This window comes from Oncorhynchus mykiss, chromosome 6, assembly GCF_013265735.2.
Source record: "Oncorhynchus mykiss isolate Arlee chromosome 6, USDA_OmykA_1.1, whole genome shotgun sequence".
In the NCBI taxonomy this organism is placed as follows: domain Eukaryota; kingdom Metazoa; phylum Chordata; class Actinopteri; order Salmoniformes; family Salmonidae; genus Oncorhynchus; species Oncorhynchus mykiss.
The window spans coordinates 54,045,219-54,067,235 of NC_048570.1; positions in this window are offsets into that span (position 1 = coordinate 54,045,219).

Consider the following 22,017-nt stretch of genomic DNA (forward strand, 5'->3'; position numbering starts at 1 on the left):
GAAGGCTTTCATGGAGAAGCTGGGCGCCATTGTCAGCCTCACTTCCAGGTACCCGGCCTCAATCTAATGGGCAGGTGGAGAGGATGAACCAGGAGCTGGGGAGGTTTCTGAGGAGCCACTGCCAGGACCGGGAGGGGTAGTGGGCGAGATTTCTTCCTTGGGCTGAATATGCCCAGAATTCATTGCGACACTCCTCCACCAGACTAACTCCCTTCCAGAGTGTTTTGGGTTATGAGCCAGCCCTGGCTCAATGGTCTCCGATACCAGACCGAAGCTCCTGCGGTGATCGAGTGGTTCAGATGCGCAGAAGAGGTATGGAACCATGCCCACGTGAGACTCTAGCACGCCGTCCTACATCAGAAAGAGCAGGCAGAATGCCCCCGCAGTGAGACTCCCGTGTTCCATCTGGTGATCGTGTCTGACTCTCCACCAGGAACCATGCGCTCCGCCTGCCCTTAAAGAAGCTGAGTCCTTAATTCGTAGGTCAACAAAGTAATTTACAGATTACAACTCCCCACTCACCATCTTTTCATGGTTCCTGGTCCCCTGGCTGATGCCGTCCCCCACGACACCCCTCAGCCGTCCTTGGACATCAATGGAAGCCTCGCCTATGCCGTCAGATTATTCCTGGACTCCCGACGTCGTGGGGTTTGGCTCCAGTACCTGGTGGACTGGGAGGGGTATGGTCCAGAGGAGCGGTGTTGGGTTCCGGTAGACGACGTTCTAGATCACAACATCATCTGAGATTTCCACCTTTGTTGACCATCCCTTTCCTCGCTCTTGGGGCCGTCCTCCTTATCACCCATCTTTACACACACCTGGCAACCATTATTACGCCTGCTTCCTGACTCCTTGCATCTACATTACAGTCACAGGGTTGACGCTTATATCAATACATTTTCAGTCAATAAAGATGAGGCTCACAGACAGAAAAACACATGTCTCTCTCTATATTCTCTAATCCCATCTCTCTCTTTCTCTCTCCTTCTCTTGGCCCCCCTCTGTCTCTTTCTCTCTCTACTTCTTCTCTCTCTCTCCCCCTTCTTTCCCCCTCTTTCTTCCTCCTCTCTCGCTCATCCCTCTCTCTCCCCTTCCCTTCTTCACCCTATCAATTCAATTCAATAAATGCTTCACTGGCATGAATGGGTGGTTGCAACAGTTGCATTGTATATGAAGCATTACATAAATGAACAATATGTAATATAATTACAATACATATCAACAAAAACAGTTATACATGGAAAATAATACAAAAAAATAAAACAAACTGCAACAATTGATATTATGACAGGCCATAATCTGTAGCACGATCTACTGTCTGTTTTCTGCTAAAAAAAATGCTGATTTTCTCCTTTTTGTATTTTTTGGGGGAGAAAAATACTGTACCTCTGAGTCATATTTTGAGCAGCGGGGTAGGAAGTGTTGCTCATTCTCTACTTCACCCGACCCACAGTGCTTACATAGTCTTTCTTCTCTGACCTTCCATGTTTTTCTATGGTGTCCTGTCTCTATTGCAAAGGTATGGTTACCGAGTCTTCCTTTGTTTAATTTCTTTGATTTTGACTAGGTGTTGTGCTAATTTGATATCTGTATTTAGAATTTGGTAACATTGAAGTCTGTGATTAAATAGAATTTCATTTTGCCAATAATTAGTGTATGTATTGTGATTAGAGATTTCTATTTGTTAGAATTTTGTTATTTGTGGTGGAATGGGCCATTTGCTCTGAAGTCTAAAGAGTCACTATGGTTTGTGGTGTTTGCATAAGAAAGCCTTGTGATGCTAATATTCTGGATCACAGTGTGCTAGGTGAGACCAGAATGTGGTGGCTCTTTTCTCAATTTGGAGTGCTAGGGGGAATCTCCCAAGTTCGGGCATTTGTGTGCACACCTAGAATATTTTAACAAAATTCCCGGTGTAACATTTTGGTGGGGATTTTATCCCATGATGTATGTTTTAAATTGTAAAGGGGCCCCAAATTTCGTTATAACAGAGTCAAATATTTTACGCCAGATTCTAATTGGTGGGTTATATTTATACAGGGTCTTTCTATTTGCAAAAAAATGCTCTGCATGCTTTATGGCCATGTCAAACTGCCCAGATGTATAACAAGTGAGAGCTTGATGACGAGTTTGGAGGGTACTATGGTGTTAAATGCTGAGCTGTAGTCGATGAACAGCATTCTCACCAGAGTTGACTAACAATATGAGGGCAGACCACCATAAACTTTCTCCCAATGTGTGCACTTGTTCACATCCCTTCATGGATTTTAAAGAAGTGAGAATCGGGAAGCAAGTTCAGGGAGTGAGTGTTTTAATAAATGATGAACACGAAACACAAACAACACACCAACATGAAAACAGAGTCAATAACACCTGAGGAAAGAACCAAGGGGAGTGACAGATATAGGGAAGATAATCAAGGAGGTGATGGAGTCCAGGTGAGTGTCATGAGGCGCAGGTGAGCAAGACGATGGTGTGCGGGATAATCAGCAGCCTAATGACCTAGAGGCCGGAGAGGGAGTATACGTGATAAGATTAACTTCTAGTCAGACCAAGATAAGTATAGTTGGTGGTATGTTCATAGTTGTTTTGCCTAGGGTGAAATGGTATCTACTTTCCCGAGATCTGGACTTTTCTGAAAGATCATTACTTAGTTTTTTCCCACAATATTGTTGGTTAGAGCCCAGTGTACAAAACATTAAGAACACCCACTCTTTCCATGAAATAGTCTGACCAGGTGAATCCGGTGAACGCTATGATCCCTTATTGATTTCACTTGTTAAATCCACTTCAATCAGTGCAGATGAAGGGGTGGTTAAAGAAGGATTTTTAAGCCTTGAGGCATGGATTATATATGTGTGCCATGCAGAGGGTGAATGAGCAAGACAAAATATATAAGTGCCTTTGAACACGGTATGCCAGGCGAACCGGTGTGTGTCAAGAACTGCAACGCTGCTGAGTTTTTCACACTCAACACTTTCCTGTGTGTATCAGTAATGGTCCACCACCCACATGACAATCAGTCAACTCACTATTAGGAAGGGGTTCTTAATGATTTGTACACTCAGTGTAGATATTGAATGAGGTTGAGCTAATATTTCAACCTTGTCGTACTCCTCTGTCCAGACTAAAGAATTGTGTGTTTTTCTGTGAACTTTTTTGTTATCCTTTGTTATCCTTATACTATAGATCACATTAATAATATCATAGGCCTTGCCTCCTACACCACCTTTATGCCATAAGGCTTTTTGAAAGTCTATAAAACAGGCAAACATTTTTCCTTTGTGAGTTTAGTGGACATTTTTGACCAAGGTGTCAAGGGTATATATGTGATCTGTTGTTCGGTGTTTACGGAGGAATCCAATTGCACTTTTACTTAAAATGTTGGCATTCAATATGCCACAGAAAACCTTTCCTAACTTAATACTAGGGTTATTATTAGTGTAAAACTTGTCACCATTTTAAATATAGGTGTGATAAAGCCTTGGCTCCAGATCTCAGGAATGTAGTCTACCGTCATCACTAGCTTGAGAATAGACTCTCTCATCTTAGTGCTGCTGTGTTTCAGCATCTCTGTTTGAATGCTGTCTGACCCACAGGTTTTACTGCTCGAGGGCCTTTATTTAAATATTTCGTTTAGACAATGTAATAGTAATGTCCAGCTTGTTTTGTTGGACAATACTATTGGAATTTATAGAGATTTTCAAAATGCTCTTTCCAGATTTTCCCATCTTTGATTGGGAGGTATTTATTTTTTACAGTGGTATCTAATTTCCTTCATCATTCCCCAAAGTACTTTTTTTTATTGATTTACTCTATTTTATCAAGCTCATTGGTCATATAGTAGGATAATTTTCCTTTATAATAACTTTTATATTGGTATATGAGATGTGTCTCCTTATCAGGAATCAAGGTAAGACCCAGATGCAGATTGTCGAAGTAACAATGCTTATTGTAGCAACCTTTGATCCACCTCTGGATAACTGAACTCTGCCCGTCCCTGAGTTCGCCTGCCATCCTGTACCTTTGCTTTATCCTGGATCTTCGACCCCTGCCTGCAAGACAGGTTGAGGCAGGCAGGGGTCGAAGATCCAGGGTAAAGCAAAGGTACAGGATGGCAGGCGAACTCAGGGACGGGCAGAGTTCAGTTATCCAGAGGTGGAGCAAAGGTACAGGACGGCAGGCAGGTTCATAGTCATGCAGAGAGGTCAGGCGGGCAGGTACAGGGTCAGGACATGCAAAGGTCAAGAACCAGGAGGACGAGGAAAGAGAGATTGGGAAACGATAGGCACTGATAGGAAAACCACTGGTTAGCTTGAACGAACAAGACGCACTGGAAACAAACAGACAGAGAACACAGGTATGAATACCCAGGGGATGATGGAGAAGATGGGCGACACCTGGAGGGGGGTGGAGACAAGGACAGGTGAAACAGATCAGGGCGTGACACTCCTGGTTCACAGGGAACCTGTATTTTTGGTTTGACAAAAGTCTTAGTTGTTTTCTTGCAGTTTAACATTCTTTGTCAAAGCATTTTTAGATCAGATTTTTTTATTGAGTTTAATGAGTACGTTGATAAATGTATTAGTGGCTTTGGTAAAAAGAAAACTGTAAATTAAGTTTTCAATATCAATGCTATTTAATGCTGCCACATACTCAACAATTTTTCATTCACTTGTATGTGGTCAGGAGGGGGTAGAGTTTAGGTTTTACATTTAGGGGTGGTTTATCAAGGGGAGCTGGCAAGGGGAGCTGTGGCTTGACCATAAAGGCATTGATTTTGTTCTTGCCCCATATCTGTTATGTCATAGTTGACTACACTGTTTCCTACTGCAAAGCAAAAAGTAAACCTACCCAGAGAGTCACCCTTCATCCTGCCATTAATAATGTACAGACCCAGGCTTTTACTGAGCTGGAGAACTTGTTCCACATTTTTGTTGACAATTCTCATAGTTCTGTCTCTGTAATCAGTTGTGATTCATACACAGACGTAGTACGATATATATGGGTGTTTCCCTCTAAATCTATGCAGTCTGCTTTTTTTAAACCAGTTCTAGCATTTAGATCCTCCATTAACATAACTTTGCCTGCTGATTGAAAATGATTTACATCAGAATAGAGAGTCTGAAAACAATATTTGTTAAAATATGGATAGTCAGATGGGGGGCATATACATAGCACACATGTAAATGTCTTGATCGGAGTTGACAATTTGATTTAAAAAAATATATATTTGGCCAAATGTATGTTTTTCCTTTTCTCTCTGCTATGATATAATTTGAAAGATCTTCTTTAAACCAGATTACAATCCCTCCTGAATCGCTGGTACATTTTACATGTGGATGTTTCACTAAAGGTACATTAAACTCCCTGTAATTTTTGGATTGGATGTTTGTAAGTCTCCTCTACTCCATGTCTCTAGAAGTATAATAATGTCTGAAATATATACAGTATCTACTATCTACAAAGTCTGGGTCTGTGCTTTTCACACCAAAGGTTGAGGAGCACAAACCCTGAATGTTATAGCTGCTTTTACTCTTAAGGATGCTATGTTTCAAATGTTTCTTTAGGATATGTTTAACAGTAGAACGCTTGATCTGTCAAACAATTTTTATCATTGTGGGTGTTGTGTTATAACAGGTTAGGGGATGAAACAAATATACGGTATTCAAATATTCATTAATAACAATGTTTTGGTTACATTTTTAAAAAATCTATACAATATTTTAATAAACTCTCTCCCTTTCTCTCTCCCCTCTCTCACCATCCCTCACTCTCCACTTTCCCACTCAATTCAATTTCAATTTAAGGGTGTCTTTATTGTCAAGGGGAACATATGTTTACATTGCCAGAGCAAGTGAAATAGATAATAAACTAAAGTGAAATAAACAATAGAAAAAGGAACAGTAAACAATAACTCACAAAAGTTCCAAAAGAATAAAGACATGTCAAATGTCATATTGTGTCTATACAGTGTTGTAATGATGTGCAAATAGTTAAAGTACAAAAGGGAAAATAAATAAACAATAAATATAGGTTGTATTTACAATGATTGCACACTGTGGTATTTCACCCAATAGATGTGAGATTTCAAGAATAGACTGACGAGTTTCAGAAGAAAGGTCTTTGTTTCTGGCCATTTTGAACCTGTAATCGAACCCACAAATGCTGATGCTCCAGATACTCAACTCGTCTAAAGAAGGACAGTTTTATTGCTTCTGTAATCAGTACAACAGTTTTCAGCTGTGCTAATGTCATGTCTTCATTAAAAGTAAAGACTGTTATTTTATCAAATCAATTCTCTGTAATTATTATTACGTGATTAAACTAATCATGCAAATGTAATTAACTTGGAAGTCGGGGCACCAAGGACATCAGTCTCATTCCAATTGTCGTAAATTGTTGGTTATCTGCACAAACCCAGCCTTTACTATGAATCATCCATACACCAATTGGCCTAATCATTTATTTACTAACTAACTAAATAATCACAGAAATGCATAAATAAACAACAGTAGATATATGTTACTAACAATGATAGGGAAGATTCCCTAGTGGCCAAAGCCGATATGACGGCTTGTGGACTGAGCAAGAGCGGGAAAGACAAAAGGGATCACTACACACTATACTACTATAATTATATTAATTGAAATGCTAATCCTTTGCACATGAACTCATTAAAACAAATGATAAGCGCAATTAATATATATATTTACGCCCATGTGTCGTGATCTTTTCTGTTGGATTCCGGTCCGTCTGCTGGAGAGTCAGTTCATCCACGTCTCTTTCTCTCTCTGTTTCCCTGAAGATCAAAGTATTCTGTGGTTTGAATGGATACTTCAGAGTACCATTCTGTAATGTTCTCATAGAATAGATGTTTTGGCGGTTGTCAGTATTCGCATCCCAGATTGACATAATTTCTAGCTGCAGACTAGTAATTAGTATCTAAGATTTGCTCTTATTCTGTAGGGATCGATAGTCTCAGAGTTGAACCATTTCCAGCTGTGTAGCAGATGCTCCACGTGGTATGGTTAGGAATTCAATAACTATTCGCAATCACAGCTCACGCTGTGGGTTTGCTTAGTCTAAACTCAAACCTGTGTCCCCTCAGTTTACACCGAGGTACGCGTGGTCTGAAGAGGATTTCCTCAGGAGGGGGTTTTAGTCGTAACAGTAAAAAAGGCGGTTCTATGACGCCTGATCATGTCTGTGCTCACGGGGGCAGGCCAATGATTTAGTTAAACATTAAAGGGAATGCAATTCTCTCACATTACATCATTTCACAAATAGTTTCATCTTTACTCATTCATTTTATACAATAATTTCTTGCAAACCCCATAATTGAGAAATGTACACACTCAGAGATATAGCTATGTGTGTTTCCTGTCCTGTCCTACCGGTCACCAAATGAAACACACTCGTCATACATGTCCCTTAAGTGTCCACGGACCATTCCCACCTTCTCACAAGTGGACATTTTGTTTCATTTTCCCATTTTGGAGATTTAGGAGTTCGGCCACATGAAATCCTTTGTTCTGTCTGTGTCTCTCTCTCTGCATGACCAGGGGGAGAGAGTCTCCGCCAGGAATTTATGGCCTGCGATAACAAAACCTGGGTGTAAGAGAAAGGGAGAGAGAGGGGAAAGCCACAATCTATACCCAGAAAGGGCAACGTCATGACACTAACTTAATTGCAAAAGGGTTTTCTAATTATCAATTAGCCTTTTAAAATGATAAACTTGGATTAGCTAGCACAGCGTGCCATTGGAACACAGGAGTGATGGTTGCTGATAATGAGCCTCTGCAAACCTATGTAGATATTCCATAGAAAATCAGACGTTTCCTGCTACAATAGTCATTTACAACATTAACAATGTCTACACTATTTCTGATAAATTTTATGTTATTATAATGGACAGAAAATGTGCTTTTCTTTCTAAAACAAGGGCATTTCTAAGTGACCCCAAACTTTTGAATGGTAGTGTATGTTGTAAATGGTGGGGCTTAAAGCTGCATCCTTGTCTCACCCCCCAGCCCTGAGAAATGAAATGTGTGTGTGTTTTTTGCCTATTTTAACCCCACACTTGTCGTTTGTGTACATGGATTTTATAATGTTGTATGTTTTTCCCCTTGACACCACTTTCCATCAATTTGTATAGCAGACCCTTTTGCCAAATTGAGTTGAAAACTTTTTTGAAATCAACAAAGCATAAGAAGACTTTGCCTTTGTTTTGGTTTGTTTGTCAATTAGGGTGTGCAGGGTGAATATGTGGTCTGTCGTATGGTAATTTGGTAAAAAGACAATGACATTTTCTCAGTACATTGTTTTCGCTGAGGAAATGTACGAGTCTGCTGTTAATAATGATGAAGAGGATTTCCCCAAGGTTGCTGTTGACGCAAATCCCCTGGTAGTTATTGGGGTCACATTTGTCTCCACTTTTGTGGATTGGGGTGATCAGTCCTTGGTTCCAAATATTTGGGAAGATGCCAGAGCTGAGGATGATGTTAAAGAGTTTAGCCAATTAGAATTTGTGGTCTGAATATTTTATAATTTAATTTAGGATGCCATCAACCCCACAGGCCTTTTTGGGTTGGAGCGTTTGTATTTTGTCCTGTAGTTAATTTAATGTAATTGGAGAATCCAGTGGGTTCTGATAGTCTTTAAAAGTTTATGTTAAGATTTGAATTTGATCATGTTTTTGTTTTGTCTGTTTGTTCTTGTTATAGAGCCGAAAACATTGGAGAAGTGGTTTATCCATAAATCTCTGTTTTGGATAGATACAGTGGCAGGCGAAAGGATTCACCCCCATTGGCATTTTTTCTATTTTGTTGCCTTACAACCTGGAATTAAAATGATTTTTTTTGGGGGGGTTGTATCATTTGATTTACACAACATGCATACCACTTTGAAGATGCAACATATTTGTTATTGTGAAGCAAACAAGAAATAAGACAAAAAAACAGAAAACTTGAGTGTGCATAACTATTCACCCCCCCCCCCCCCCCCCAAAGTCAATACTTTGTAGAGCCACCTTTTGCAGCAATTACAGCTGCAAGTCTCTTGGGGTATGTCTCTTTAAGCTTGGCACATCTAGCCACTGGGATTTTTGCCCATTCTTCAAGGCAAAACTGCTCCAGCTCCTTCAAGTTGGATGGGTTCCGCTGGTGTACAGCAATCTTTAAGTCATACCACAGATTCTCAATTGGATTGAGGTCTGTGCTTTGACTTGGCCATTCCAAGACATTTAAATGTTTCCCCTTAAACCACTCAAGTGTTGCTTTAGCAGTATGCTTAGGGTCATTGTCCTGCTGGAAGGTGAACCTCCGTCCCAGTCATAAATCTCTGGAAGACTGAAACCGGTTTCCTTCAAGATTTTCCCTATATTTAGCGCCATCCATCATTCCTTCAATTCTGGCCAGTTTCCCAGTCCCAGCCAATGATAAATATCCCCACAGCATGATGCTGACACCACCACCATGCCACTGTGGGGATGGTGTTCTCAGGGTCATGAGGTGTTGGGTTTGCGCCAGACATAGCGTTTTCCTTGATGGCCAAAACGCTCAATTCTAGTCTCATCTGACAAGAGTACCTTATTCCATATGTTTGGGGACTCTAGCACATGTCTTTTGGTGAACACCAAACATGTTTGCTTATTTTCTTCTGACCACTCTTCTGTAAAGCCCAGCTCTGTGGAGTGTACGACTTAAAGTGGTCCTATGGAAAGGTACTCCAATCTTTGCTGTGGAACTTTGCAGCTCCTTCAGGGTTATCTTTGGTCTCTTTGTTGCCTCTCTGATTAATGCCCTCGTTGCCTGGTCCATGAGTTTTGGTTGGCGGCCCTCTCTTGGCAGGTTTGTTGTGGTGCCATATTCTTTCCATTTTTTAATTATGGATTTTATATGGATGTTCAAAGTTTCTGTTTTTTTTTATAACTCAACCCTGATCTGTACTTCTTCACAACCGTGTCCCTGACCTGTTTGGAGAGCTCCTTGGTCTTCATGGTGTCGCTTGCTTGGTGGTGCCCCTTGCTTAGTGGTGTTGCAGACTCTGGGGCCTTTCAGAACAGGAGTATATACTGAGATCATGTGACACTTAGATTGCACGCAGGTGGACTTTAATTACAGTGCCTTGCGAAAGTATTCGGCCCCTTTGAACTTTGCGACCTTTTGCCACATTTCAGGCTTCAAACATAAAGATATAAAAGTGTATTTTTTTGTGAAGAATCAACAACAAGTGGGACACAATCATGAAGGGGAACGACATTTATTGGATATTTCAAACTTTTTGAACAAATCAAAAACTGAAAAATTGGGCGTGCAAAATTATTCAGCCCCTTTACTTTCAGTGCAGCAAATTCTCTCCAGAAGTTCAGTGAGGATCTCTGAATGATCCAATGTTGACCTAAATGACTAATGATGATAAATACAATCCACCTGTGTGTAATCAAGTCTCCGTATGAATGCACCTGCACTGTGATAGTCTCAGAGGTCCGTTAAAAGTGCAGAGAGCATCATGAAGAACAAGGAACACACCAGGCAGGTCCGAGATACTGTTGTGAAGAAGTTTAAAGCCGGATTTGGATACAAAAAGATTTCCCAAGCTTTAAACATCCCAATGAGCACTGTGCCAGCGATAATATTGAAATGGAAGGAGTATCAGACCACTGCAAATCTACCAAGACCTGGCCGTCCTTCTAAACTTTCAGCTCAAACAAGGAGAAGACTGATCAGAGATGCAGCCAAGAGACCCATGATCACTCTGGATGAACTGCAGAGATCTACAGCTGAGGTGGGAGACTCTGTCCATAGGACAACAAGTCGTATATTGCACAAATCTGGCCTTTATGGAAGAGTGGCAAGAAGAAAGCCATTTCTTAAAGATATCCATAAAAAGTGTCGTTTAAAGTTTGCCACAAGCCACCTGGGAGACACACCAAACATGTGGAAGAAGGTGCTCTGGTCAGATGAAACCAAAATTGAACTTTTTGGCAACAATGCAAAACGTTATGTTTGGCGTAAAAGCAACACAGCTGAACACACCATCCCCACTGTCAAACATGGTGGTGGCAGCATCATGGTTTGGGCCTGCTTTTCTTCAGCAGGGACAGGGAAGATGGTTAAAATTGATGGGAAGATGGATGGAGCCAAATACAGGACCATTCTGGAAGAAAACCTGATGGAGTCTGCAAAAGACCTGAGACTGGGACGGAGATTTGTCTTCCAACAAGACAATGATCCAAAACATAAAGCAAAATCTACAATGGAATGGTTCAAAAATAAACATATCCAGGTGTTAGAATGGCCAAGTCAAAGTCCAGACCTGAATCCAATCGAGAATCTGTGGAAAGAACTGAAAACTGCTGTTCACAAATGCTCTCCATCCAACCTCACTGAGCTCGAGCTGTTTTGCAAGGAGGAATGGGAAAAAATGTCAGTCTCTCGATGTGCAAAACTGATAGAGACATACCCCAAGCGACTTACAGCTGTAATCGCAGCAAAAGGTGGCGCTACAAAGTATTAACTTAAGGGGGCTGAATAATTTTGCACGCCCAATTTTTCAGTTTTTGATTTGTTAAAAAAGTTTGAAATATCCAATAAATGTCGTTCCACTTCATGATTGTGTCCCACTTGTTGTTGATTCTTCACAAAAAATACAGTTTTATATCTTTATGTTTGAAGCCTGAAATGTGGCAAAAGGTCGCAAAGTTCAAGGGGGCCGAATACTTTCGCAAGGCACTGCACATGACTTCCGAAGGTAATTAGTTGCACCAGATTTAGGGGCTTCATAGAAAAGGGGGTGAATACATATGCACGCACCACTTTTCAGTTGTAATTTTTTAAAATTTCATAATCAAGTGATTTTTTTTTCATTTCACTTAATCCCCAATTAGAGACAACAATAGCCAGCTGCCTCTAATTGGGAATCATAGCAAAACACCAACATAGAAAAAACTAACTAGAACCCCACATATAAAATATCAACTAGACTAAACCCCTAGTCACGCCCTGACCTACTCTACCATAGAAAATAAAGGCTTTCTATGGTCAGGACGTGACAGATCTATATGGGAGGGATTGATGGTAGCTGAATGATGGGGTTAAAAATAAACAAAAGATGTTGTTGTCGATTAGTTTACTCCAATTAGGGGAGGGGTGGTAGGGTTAGGGGAAAATAATAAAGCAAATTATATTTTAAAAATATATATTTACAAAAAAAATATGGGGGTTTGGAAATGATGCAGACAATTACATTGATGGAAGCCATAATCTATCTGCAGTATTAAAGCTGATCTACCATTTTAAAATAAATAAAAAATAATAAAATAATACATATACATATATTTATATGAAAAACAATAGCTATATCTGCTGGCTCTTGAATGAAACATTATTGAGGATTATTTGACCTATTTATAAGGTATTTTGTGTATTTTGTGTATTTTTTACATTCTTTGTAAAACTAACCATATACTGTAGAAGGAGGCTTTTGAAAATCTAGTTTTATTTTTACTGGCGTTTCTTAATTTTCTATAAGACTTTTGCAATGATGTTAGCACAGCTTAAAACTGTTGTTCTGACTAAAGAAGCAATAAAACTGTCCATTAGACTAGTTGAGTATGTGGAGCATCAGCATTTGTGGGTTTGAATTACGGGCTCAAATGGCCAGAAACAAATAACTTTCTTCTGAAAATCATCAGTCTATTCTTGTTCTTAGAAATGAAGGCTATTCCATGCAAGAAATTGCCAAGAAACTGAAGATCTCGTACAACGCTGTGTACTACTCCCTTCACGAACAGAGCAAACTGGCTCTAACCAGAATAGAAAAAGGAGTGGGAGGCCCCGTTGCACAACTGAGCAAAAGGACAAGTACATTAGAGTGTCTACTTTGAGAAACAGACGTCTCACAAGTCCTCAACTGACAGCTTCATTAAATAGTACCCGCAAAACACCAGTCTCAACGTCAACAGTGAAGTGGCGACTCCGGGATGCTGGCCTTCTAGGCAGAGTTATATAGAAAAATACATATCTCAGACCAATAAAAATAAAAGATTAAGAAGAACTCAGACAATGGACAGAGGAAGATTGGAAAAAAAGTGTTATGGACAGACAAATTTAAGTTTGAGGTGTTCTGATCACAAAGAAGAACACATGTGAGATGCAGAAAAAATCAAAAGATGCTGGAGGAGTGCTTGACGCCATCTGTCAAGCATGCTCTAGGCAATGTAATGGTCTGGGAGTGCTTTGGTGGTGGTAAAGTGGGAGATTTGTACAGGGTAAAATGGATCTTGAAGAAGGAAGGCTATCACTCCATTTTGCAATCCCACGCCATACCCTGTGGACAGCGCTTAATTGGAGCCAATTTCCTCCTACAACAGGACAATAACCCAAAGCACAGCTCCAAACTATGCAATAATTATTTAGGGAAGAAGCAGTCAGCTGGTATTCTGTCTATAATGGAGTGCCCAGCACAGTCACCGGATCTCAAACCTATTGAGCTGTTGTGGGAGCAGCTTGACCGTATGGTACATAAGAAGTGCCCATCAAGCCAATCCAACTTGTGGGTGGTGCTCAGGAAGCATGGGGTGAAATCTCTTCAGATTACCGCACAACTAGAATGCCAAAGGTCTGCAAGGCTGTAATTGCTGCAAATGGAGGAATCTTTGACAAAAGCAAAGTTTGAAGGACACAACTAATAATTAAATAAAAAATCATTATGTATAACCTTGTCTTGACTATATATCCCATTAATTTTGCAACTAATTTCATGCATGTTTTCATGGAAAACAAGGACATTTATAAGTGACCCCAAACTTTTGAACGGTAGTGTATATATACAGTTGAAGGCTGAAGTTTACATACACTTAGGTTGGAGTCATTAAAACCTGTTTTTTAATCACTCCACATATTTCTTGTTAATAAACTATAGTTTTGGCAAGTTGGTTAGGACATCTACTTTGTGCATGACACAAGTCATTTTTCCAACAATTGTTTACACACAGATTATTTCACTTATAATTCACTGTATCACAATTCCAGTGGGTCAGAAGTTTACATACACTAAGATGATTGTGCCTTTAAAATTCCAGAAAATAATGTCATGGCTTTAGAAGCTAATTGACGTAATTTGAGTCAATTAGAGGTGTACCTGTGGATGTATTTCAAGCCCTACCTTCAAACTCAGTGTCTCTTTGCTTGACATCATGGGAAAATCAGAAGAAATCAGCCAAGACCTCAGAAAGAAATGTAGACCTCCACAAGTCTGGTTCATCCTTGGGAGCAATTTCCAAACACCTGAAGGTACTACGCTCATCTGTACAAAAAATAGTATGCAAGTATAAACACCATGGGACCACGCAGCTGTGATACTGCTTAGGAAGGAGATGCGTTCTGTCTCCTAGAGATGAAAGTACTTTGGTGCAAAAAGTGCAAATCGCATATCCAACAGCAAAGGACCTTGTGAAGATGCTGGAGGAAACAGGTACAAAAGTATCTATATTCACAGTAAAACGAGTCCTATATCGACATAACCTGAAAGGTCGCTCAGCAAGGAAGAAGCCACCACTCCAAAACCGTCATAAAAAAGCCAGACTATGGTTTGCAACTGCACATGGGAACAAAGATTGTACTTTTTGGAGAAATGTCCTCTGGTCTAATGAAACAAAAATAGAACTGTTTGGCCATAATGACCTTCGTTATGTTTGGAGGAAAAAGGGGGACGCTTGCAAGCCTAAGAACACCATCCCAACCGTGAAACACGGGGGTGGCAGCATCATGTTGTGGGGGTGCTTTGCTGCAGGAGGGACTGGTGCACGTCACAAAATAGATGGCATCATGAGGAAAGGAAAATGATGTGCATATATTGAAGCAACATCTCAAGACAGCAGTCAGAATGTTAAAGCTTGGTCGCAAATGGGTCTTCCAAAAGGACAATGACCCCAAGCATACTTCCAAAGTTGTGGCAAAATGGCTTAAGGAAAACAAAGTCAAGGAATTGGAGTGGCCATCATAAACCTCTGACCTCAATCCTATAGAATATTTGTGGGCAGAACTGAAAAAGCATGTGTGAGCAAGGAGGCCTATGAACCTGAAAATTATGTCAGTTACACCAGCTCTATCAGGAGGAATGGGCCAAAATTCACCCAACTTATTGTGGGAAGCTTGTGGAAGGCTTCCCGACATGTTTGACCCAAGTTAAACAATTTAAAGGCAATGCTACCAAATACTCATTGAGTGTATGTAAACTCCTGACCCACTGGGAATGTGATGAAAGAAATAAAAGCTGAAATAAATAATTATCTTTACTATTATTCTGACATTTAAAATGAAGTGGTGATCCTAACTGACCAACGACAGGAAATGTTTACTTGGATTAAATGTCAGGAATTGTGAAAAACTGAGTTTAATGTATTTGTCTCAGGTGTATGTAAACTTCCGACTTCAACTGTATCTTCAATGGTTCCTCTATAGGAGGTATGCCCAGACTTTAGTTACATAGGATCTACTTTTTCCTCACTCTTCCTAACGCAGTCTACCCACCCCCCCTCCCTTTCCCCGCCAATATGAAATAACATTTCACCTTATTGATTGGATGATTTGCACTGCATGCTGTCAGCAAGCTTTTCATAGTCTGGGTTGAAGCTACTGATTGCTAGCCTCAAGCAGGTATACAGGAGATCATCTATTAGAGTAGACCGGTATTTTGACTTGATAATCTTCATGTCTGAAAATGCTGACTCGCAATGGTAGGTACAGTGCCTTGCGAAAGTATTCGGCCCCCTTGAACTTTGCGACCTTTTGCCACATTTCAGGCTTCAAACATAAAGATATAAAACTGTATTTTTTTGTGAAGAATCAACAACAAGTGGGACGACATTTATCATGAAGTGGAACGACATTTATTGGATATTTCAAACCTTTTTAACAAATCAAAAACTGAAAAATTGGGCGTGCAAAATTATTCAGCCCCTTTACTTTCAGTGCAGCAAACTCTCTCCAGAAGTTCAGTGAGGATCTCTGAATGATCCAATGTTGACCTAAATGACTAATGATGATAAATACAATCCACCTGTGTGTAATCAAGTCTCTGTATAAATGCACCTGCACTGTGATAGTCTCAGAGGTCCGTTAAAAGCGCAGAGAGCATCATGGAGAACAAGGAACACACCAGGCAGGTCCGAGATACTGTTGTGAAGAAGTTTAAAGCCGGATTTGATTACAAAAAGATTTCCCAAGCTTTAAACATCCCAAGGAGCACTGTGCAAGCGATAATAATGAAATGGAAGGAGTATCAGACCACTGCAAATCTACCAAGGCCTGGCCGTCCCTCAAAACTTTCAGCTCATACAAGGAGAAGACTGATCAGAGATGCAGCCAAGAGGCCCATGATCACTCTGGATCACATATGTCAGAGTCAAGGCCCGCGGGCCACATCCGGCCCGCAAGAAGGTTTTTTACGGCCCCTGGGATGATCTTGATTTATTATTAGAACCGGCCCGCAGCAAGCCGGCAGCCCGCAGATCTTTTACACGCACCAATACTACATTTCCCACAATGCAAAGGTGACGCACCGAGCAGTAGGCTGCTTCATTTCAATATTTATTGGCACAGCAGTCGTCAGCATCACAGTAAAATTAACTTTCAGATACCCATCAAAAATGGCAAAACGGAAGGTGGATACTGAGAACCGGGGGTTTCAAACAAGGTGGGAGTCGGAGTATATGTTCACGAAGGTAGCTGGAAAACCTGTGTGTCTTCTGTGTGGAGAAAGTGTGGCGGTACTGAAAGAGTATAATCTGAGACGACATTATGAAACGAAACACGCGGACAAAAACAAGAATATGGACATGGAACAAAGGCTACAAAAGGCCAGTTTTATTTTGGCAGAAGAGATCGCTAAATCAGCCCGGCCATTTACGGAGGGGGATTTCATCAAAAACTGCATGATTAAAGTTTGTGACGAAGTTTGCCCAGAAAAAAGGCAACTCTTTTTAAATGTGAGTCTGAGCAGAAACACCATTGCCGAGAGAGTAGACCAGTTGTCCATCAATCTAAAAGAGCAGCTTGTGAAAAAGGGAAAAGATTTTATTGCATATTCCTTGGCTGTGGATGAGAGCACCGACATTTCTGACATTGCCCAGTTGTCAATTTTCATCCGCGGAGTGGACTCCAACCTAAGCGTGACAGAGGAGTTTTTGGCTTTACGTCCTATGCATGGCACAACTACGGGGCATGATTTGTATGAAGAGGTGTCAAGATGTGTAAATGAGATGGAGCTGCCTTGGGAAAAACTCGTGGGTTTGACAACCGACGGAGCACCTGCGATGTGTGGACACAGGAGCGGACTGGTGGCGAAGATACGGGAAAAGATGCAAGAGGAAAACGCGACAGGTGAGCTGACAGCTTATCATTGTATCATACACCAGGAAGCGTTGTGCGGTAAAGCCTTGAAAATGGAGCATGTAATGAGCATCATCACGCGCACAGTTAACTTTATCAGAGCCAAAGGTTTGAATCACCGCCAGTTCAAGGCATTTCTGACGGAGTTAGAAACGGAGCATGGTGATTTGCCTTATCACACAGAGGTGCGATGGCTAAGCCAGGGAAAGGTGCTTCAAAGATGTTTCGAGCTTCGTGAGGAGATTTGTCTGTTCTTGGACAGCAAAGGGAAAGACACAACACAACTCCGAGACGAAATGTTTCTGTGTGAAATGGCTTTTCTGTGTGACATTACGAGTCATCTGAATGCAATAAACTTGCAGCTGCAGGGTCGGGATCGTGTCATCTCTGATATGTACAGTACAGTGAAGGCATTTAAAACCAAACTGACTCTGTGGGAGACGCAGATGCGGAAAGAAAATTTGAGCCACTTTCCCAGCTGCCAGACCATGAAAGAGAAGCTCTCTACCAGTGCGTTCCCGAGCACACAGTTGGCTGATAAAATAGGTATGCTTGCCGCTGACTTTCGACGCCGATTTGCTGACTTTGAAGCACAAAAAAGCAGGTTGGAACTGCTCGGTAACCCATTTGCTGTTGACGTGGAAAGCTCACCACCAAACCTCCAAATGGAGTTGATTGACCTCCAATGCAATGATGCACTGAGGGCAAAATATGCGGCAGTGGGTGCTGCGGAGTTCGCCCGTTTCCTCCCCGGCACAATGCCCCAGCTGCGCATCCAGGCTGCTCAAACGTTGTCTATGTTTGGCAGCACATACCTGTGTGAACAACTGTTTTCTTTGATGAACCTGAACAAAACATCACACAGAAGTCGACTTACTGCTGAACACCTCCACTCAATTCTGAGGATTTCTTCAGCTCAGAGCCTTACCCCGAACATTGATGAACTTGTGGAAAAGATGGGACACCACCAAGTATCACCCTCAACCTCAAACAAGTGAACATTACTGTGCAATCACATATTTAGAGTTTTTACTCAGTTCAAGTTTAAAAGTTAAAATTTAATATTTGTTTTCACTGCATGTTACTTCTCCTTAAACAAAGTGTTGTTTTTGATTAATAGATTTTTGCACTTTATTTTTTTGTATTTCAATCCAATTATATTTTAAAAATATTTCAGTTGAGTGGATGATAGAAAATTGCTATTATTGTTTTTTCTTTGAAGTAAATTTAGCCCACTTTTGCTAAAATAGAAAATATAGTCTACTGATGGTGCCTTGAATACCGGTTTCTTTCATTTAATGTTCATGTTATGGGGATATTTATATAAAGGAAATTTGTCTTTTGTGTCTGTTGAAAATTAAAGATTACTGACAGAGCCATAAGAAAATATTGCTTTATTTATCTGATCATATTGTAATATATTTGTTAGGTTTTCAGTAGGTTCAATTAGGTTCACTAGACTATATGCGTCATTTAAAAATTTTTCAATGAACATTCGAACAGTCCGGCCCTCGTCTTGTAGCTGATTTTTTTATTTGGCCCTCCGTCCATTTGACTTTGACACCCCTGCTCTGGATGAACTGCAGAGATCTACAGCTGAGGTGGGAGACTCTGTCCATAGGACAACAATCAGTCGTATATTGCACAAATCTGGCCTTTATGGAAGAGTGGCAAGGAGAAAGCCATTTCTTAAAGATATCCATAAAAAGTGTTGTTTAAAGTTTGCCACAAGCCACCTGGGAGACACACCAAACATGTGGAAGAAGGTGCTCTCGTCAGATGAAACCAAAATTGAACTTTTTGGCAACAATGCAAAACGTTATGTTTGGCGTAAAAGCAACACAGCTGAACACACCATCCCCACTGTCAAACATGGTGGTGGCAGCATCATGGTTTGGGCCTGATTTTCTTCAGCAGGGACAGGGAAGATGGTTAAAATTGATGGGAAGATGGATGGAGCCAAATACAGGACCGTTCTGGAAGAAAACCTGATGGAGTCTGCAAAAGACCTGAGACTGGGACGGAGATTTGTCTTCCAACAAGACAATGATCCAAAACATAAAGCAAAATCTACAATGGAATGGTTAAAAAATAAACATATCCAGGTGTTAGAATGGCCAAGTCAAAGTCCAGACCTGAATCCAATCGAGAATCTGTGGAAAGAACTGAAAACTGCTGTTCACAAATGCACTCCATCCAACCTCACTGAGCTCGAGCTGTTTTGCAAGGAGGAATGGGAAAAATGTCAGTCTCTCGATGTGCAAAACTGATAGAGACATACCCCAAGCGACTTACAGCTGTAATCGCAGCAAAAGGTGGCGCTACAAAGTATTAACTTAAGGGGGCTGAATAATTTTGCACGCCCAATTTTTCAGTTTTTGATTTGTTAAAAAAGTTTGAAATATCCAATAAATGTCGTTCCACTTCATGATTGTGTCCCACTTGTTGTTGATTCTTCACAAAAAAATACAGTTTTATATCTTTATGTTTGAAGCCTGAAATGTGGCAAAAGGTCGCAAAGTTCAAGGGGGGCGAATACTTTCGCAAGGCACTGTGTGTGTGTGTGTGTGTGTGTGTGTGTGTGTGTGTGTGTGTGTGTGTGTGTGTGTGTGCACAAGTAGAAAAAAACTTGTTGGCTCACCCTACTTGTAAAGGAATGCCAATGCCATCCTCCTCTCTTTCATGTTGCCGAAAAGGTCTAGGACTCTGTCATACAGTTATTACACACTTTTAGTTTTTGTTGTCTAGGCTACCTGGCTAAAATTCTTGCTCCCTATTCTAACTTCCTTTCATGGGCACCGGTGTGCCAGTTAGTTAACATTAACCCACTACATCTAGCTATATATTGAACTTCCATCCTCTCAGTTCAGGGGCACAATTAATTAATTTATGGTTGGATCAGAATCGCCGTTATAATCATTGGCCAGTAAGCATAATTATGTAATACCACAACACAGCGAGATGCAACAATTGTCAATTATGTTTTGCTTTTGATATGAAGTGATTGGTGTGAAGCCAAATCCAAATTGGCTTCCATTTACACTTTTGTTTGGTGTGCCAGGACCATTTACAGTTGAGCTCATTCAGTTTAGCTCAATGCTGATTGGCAATAATTTTATACTTGCTATTGAAGGATGTGTATGTCATAAATTTTAGTCCAGAGAGCAGCAGATACATGGGCTGCACATACTGAGACAGAGGGACACTGTTTCGCTCACTCAGATGCTTTTTGTAGTGAGATATATTCAGTTCTTGTGAAATGAAGGAAAACTGTAAAACACATTTTATACGTTTTCTTTTTTTCTTGGTCAATTTTATGGGAAAGCCAGACTTCCCTTGGCATCCAGGAATACACGTCACTGCATACCTGTCAACCAAAAAGCGGTTGTAATACATTATTCCTCCCTGGGAAGGTCTGCCCACTCCAAGACCTCTCGATCATGGTTGACAATGCCACGGTGTCCTCTTCCCAGAGTGCAAAGAACCTTCCTTTGTGTACAGAATAAATCAGCTTTTTGTACCCTAATTGTTGAATAGTCTCAACAATTCTTAAAAATATGTTATTTTAGTGCCTTTAGGGCAAGGGTAGACAACCCTGTACCTGGAGTGCCGCAGGTACTGCATGCTTTTTTACTAACTAGGCACCACAATTGACCAATTGAGCTAATTCAACACACCTGGTCTTCCAGGTTGGTTAAATAAAACATGTGTCTACACCACAAGACCATGGTTGCCTACCCCATGCTCAAGGGCAATTCAGACTGCTGATTGAGGACCTAATGAAGAATGTGCTTGTTTTTTATGATTGTGTTTGTGTATTCCTTATTTTGTGTTTCGCAATTGTATTTGATGTGTGTATCTTTGTAATCACAGGGCTCATTTGTCAAATAAAAGGTTAATAAGTACATGGTTACAACTTCCTTGAAACCTCTAAAAGAGTTCATGAATCCATTCAGTCATGAATGGAGGAAAACATACTGTAGTGAGACAAGCTAACTACTCTAACTTGATTGATAGCCTGAAATTGCTTCTTGGTAGCTCGGTGTGAGTTTGGGAGATTGTGAACCTATCAATTTTTTTTACTAAACAAATCTGGGGGGGGGCACATGCCCCTGTTCCCCCTAAGGGCTTGATTTCTCTGTACTTAACATTAAACATAAATTTTATCAGTGAGTCTGAGTCTGTAAAACATCAAACTGAAATGTACAAGTTGTGGACTCGAAGGCAGTTCTACTGCTATTTTCATGGTGCTCTGGCCCCCGTCCCACACCCAAGGCAGACTTTTTTGAAAAGGAGGCAGACACAAACAACAATCCTTTGAGCAAAATGGAAAGAACTGACCAAACGCTGATGACAAATATGTGCCTAGCTAAGAAAGTTATTTTTTCCTGAAAGCCACCTACGTTACTTTACTTGATTTACTGAAACAAATATTGTGTATTGCTGGCTAACATATGTGTTACAGTGGGGGAAATCAAATTATTTTTCTGTTTGCTAACTTAGATAGCAAGCTAGCTACCGGTAGCCATATCTGACCAGAGATTTTACATTCGGAGATCTTTTGTATCTCGATTGTAAATCCACTGTAATGGGAATTTTAATGTTTGTGCTTTTTTATAAC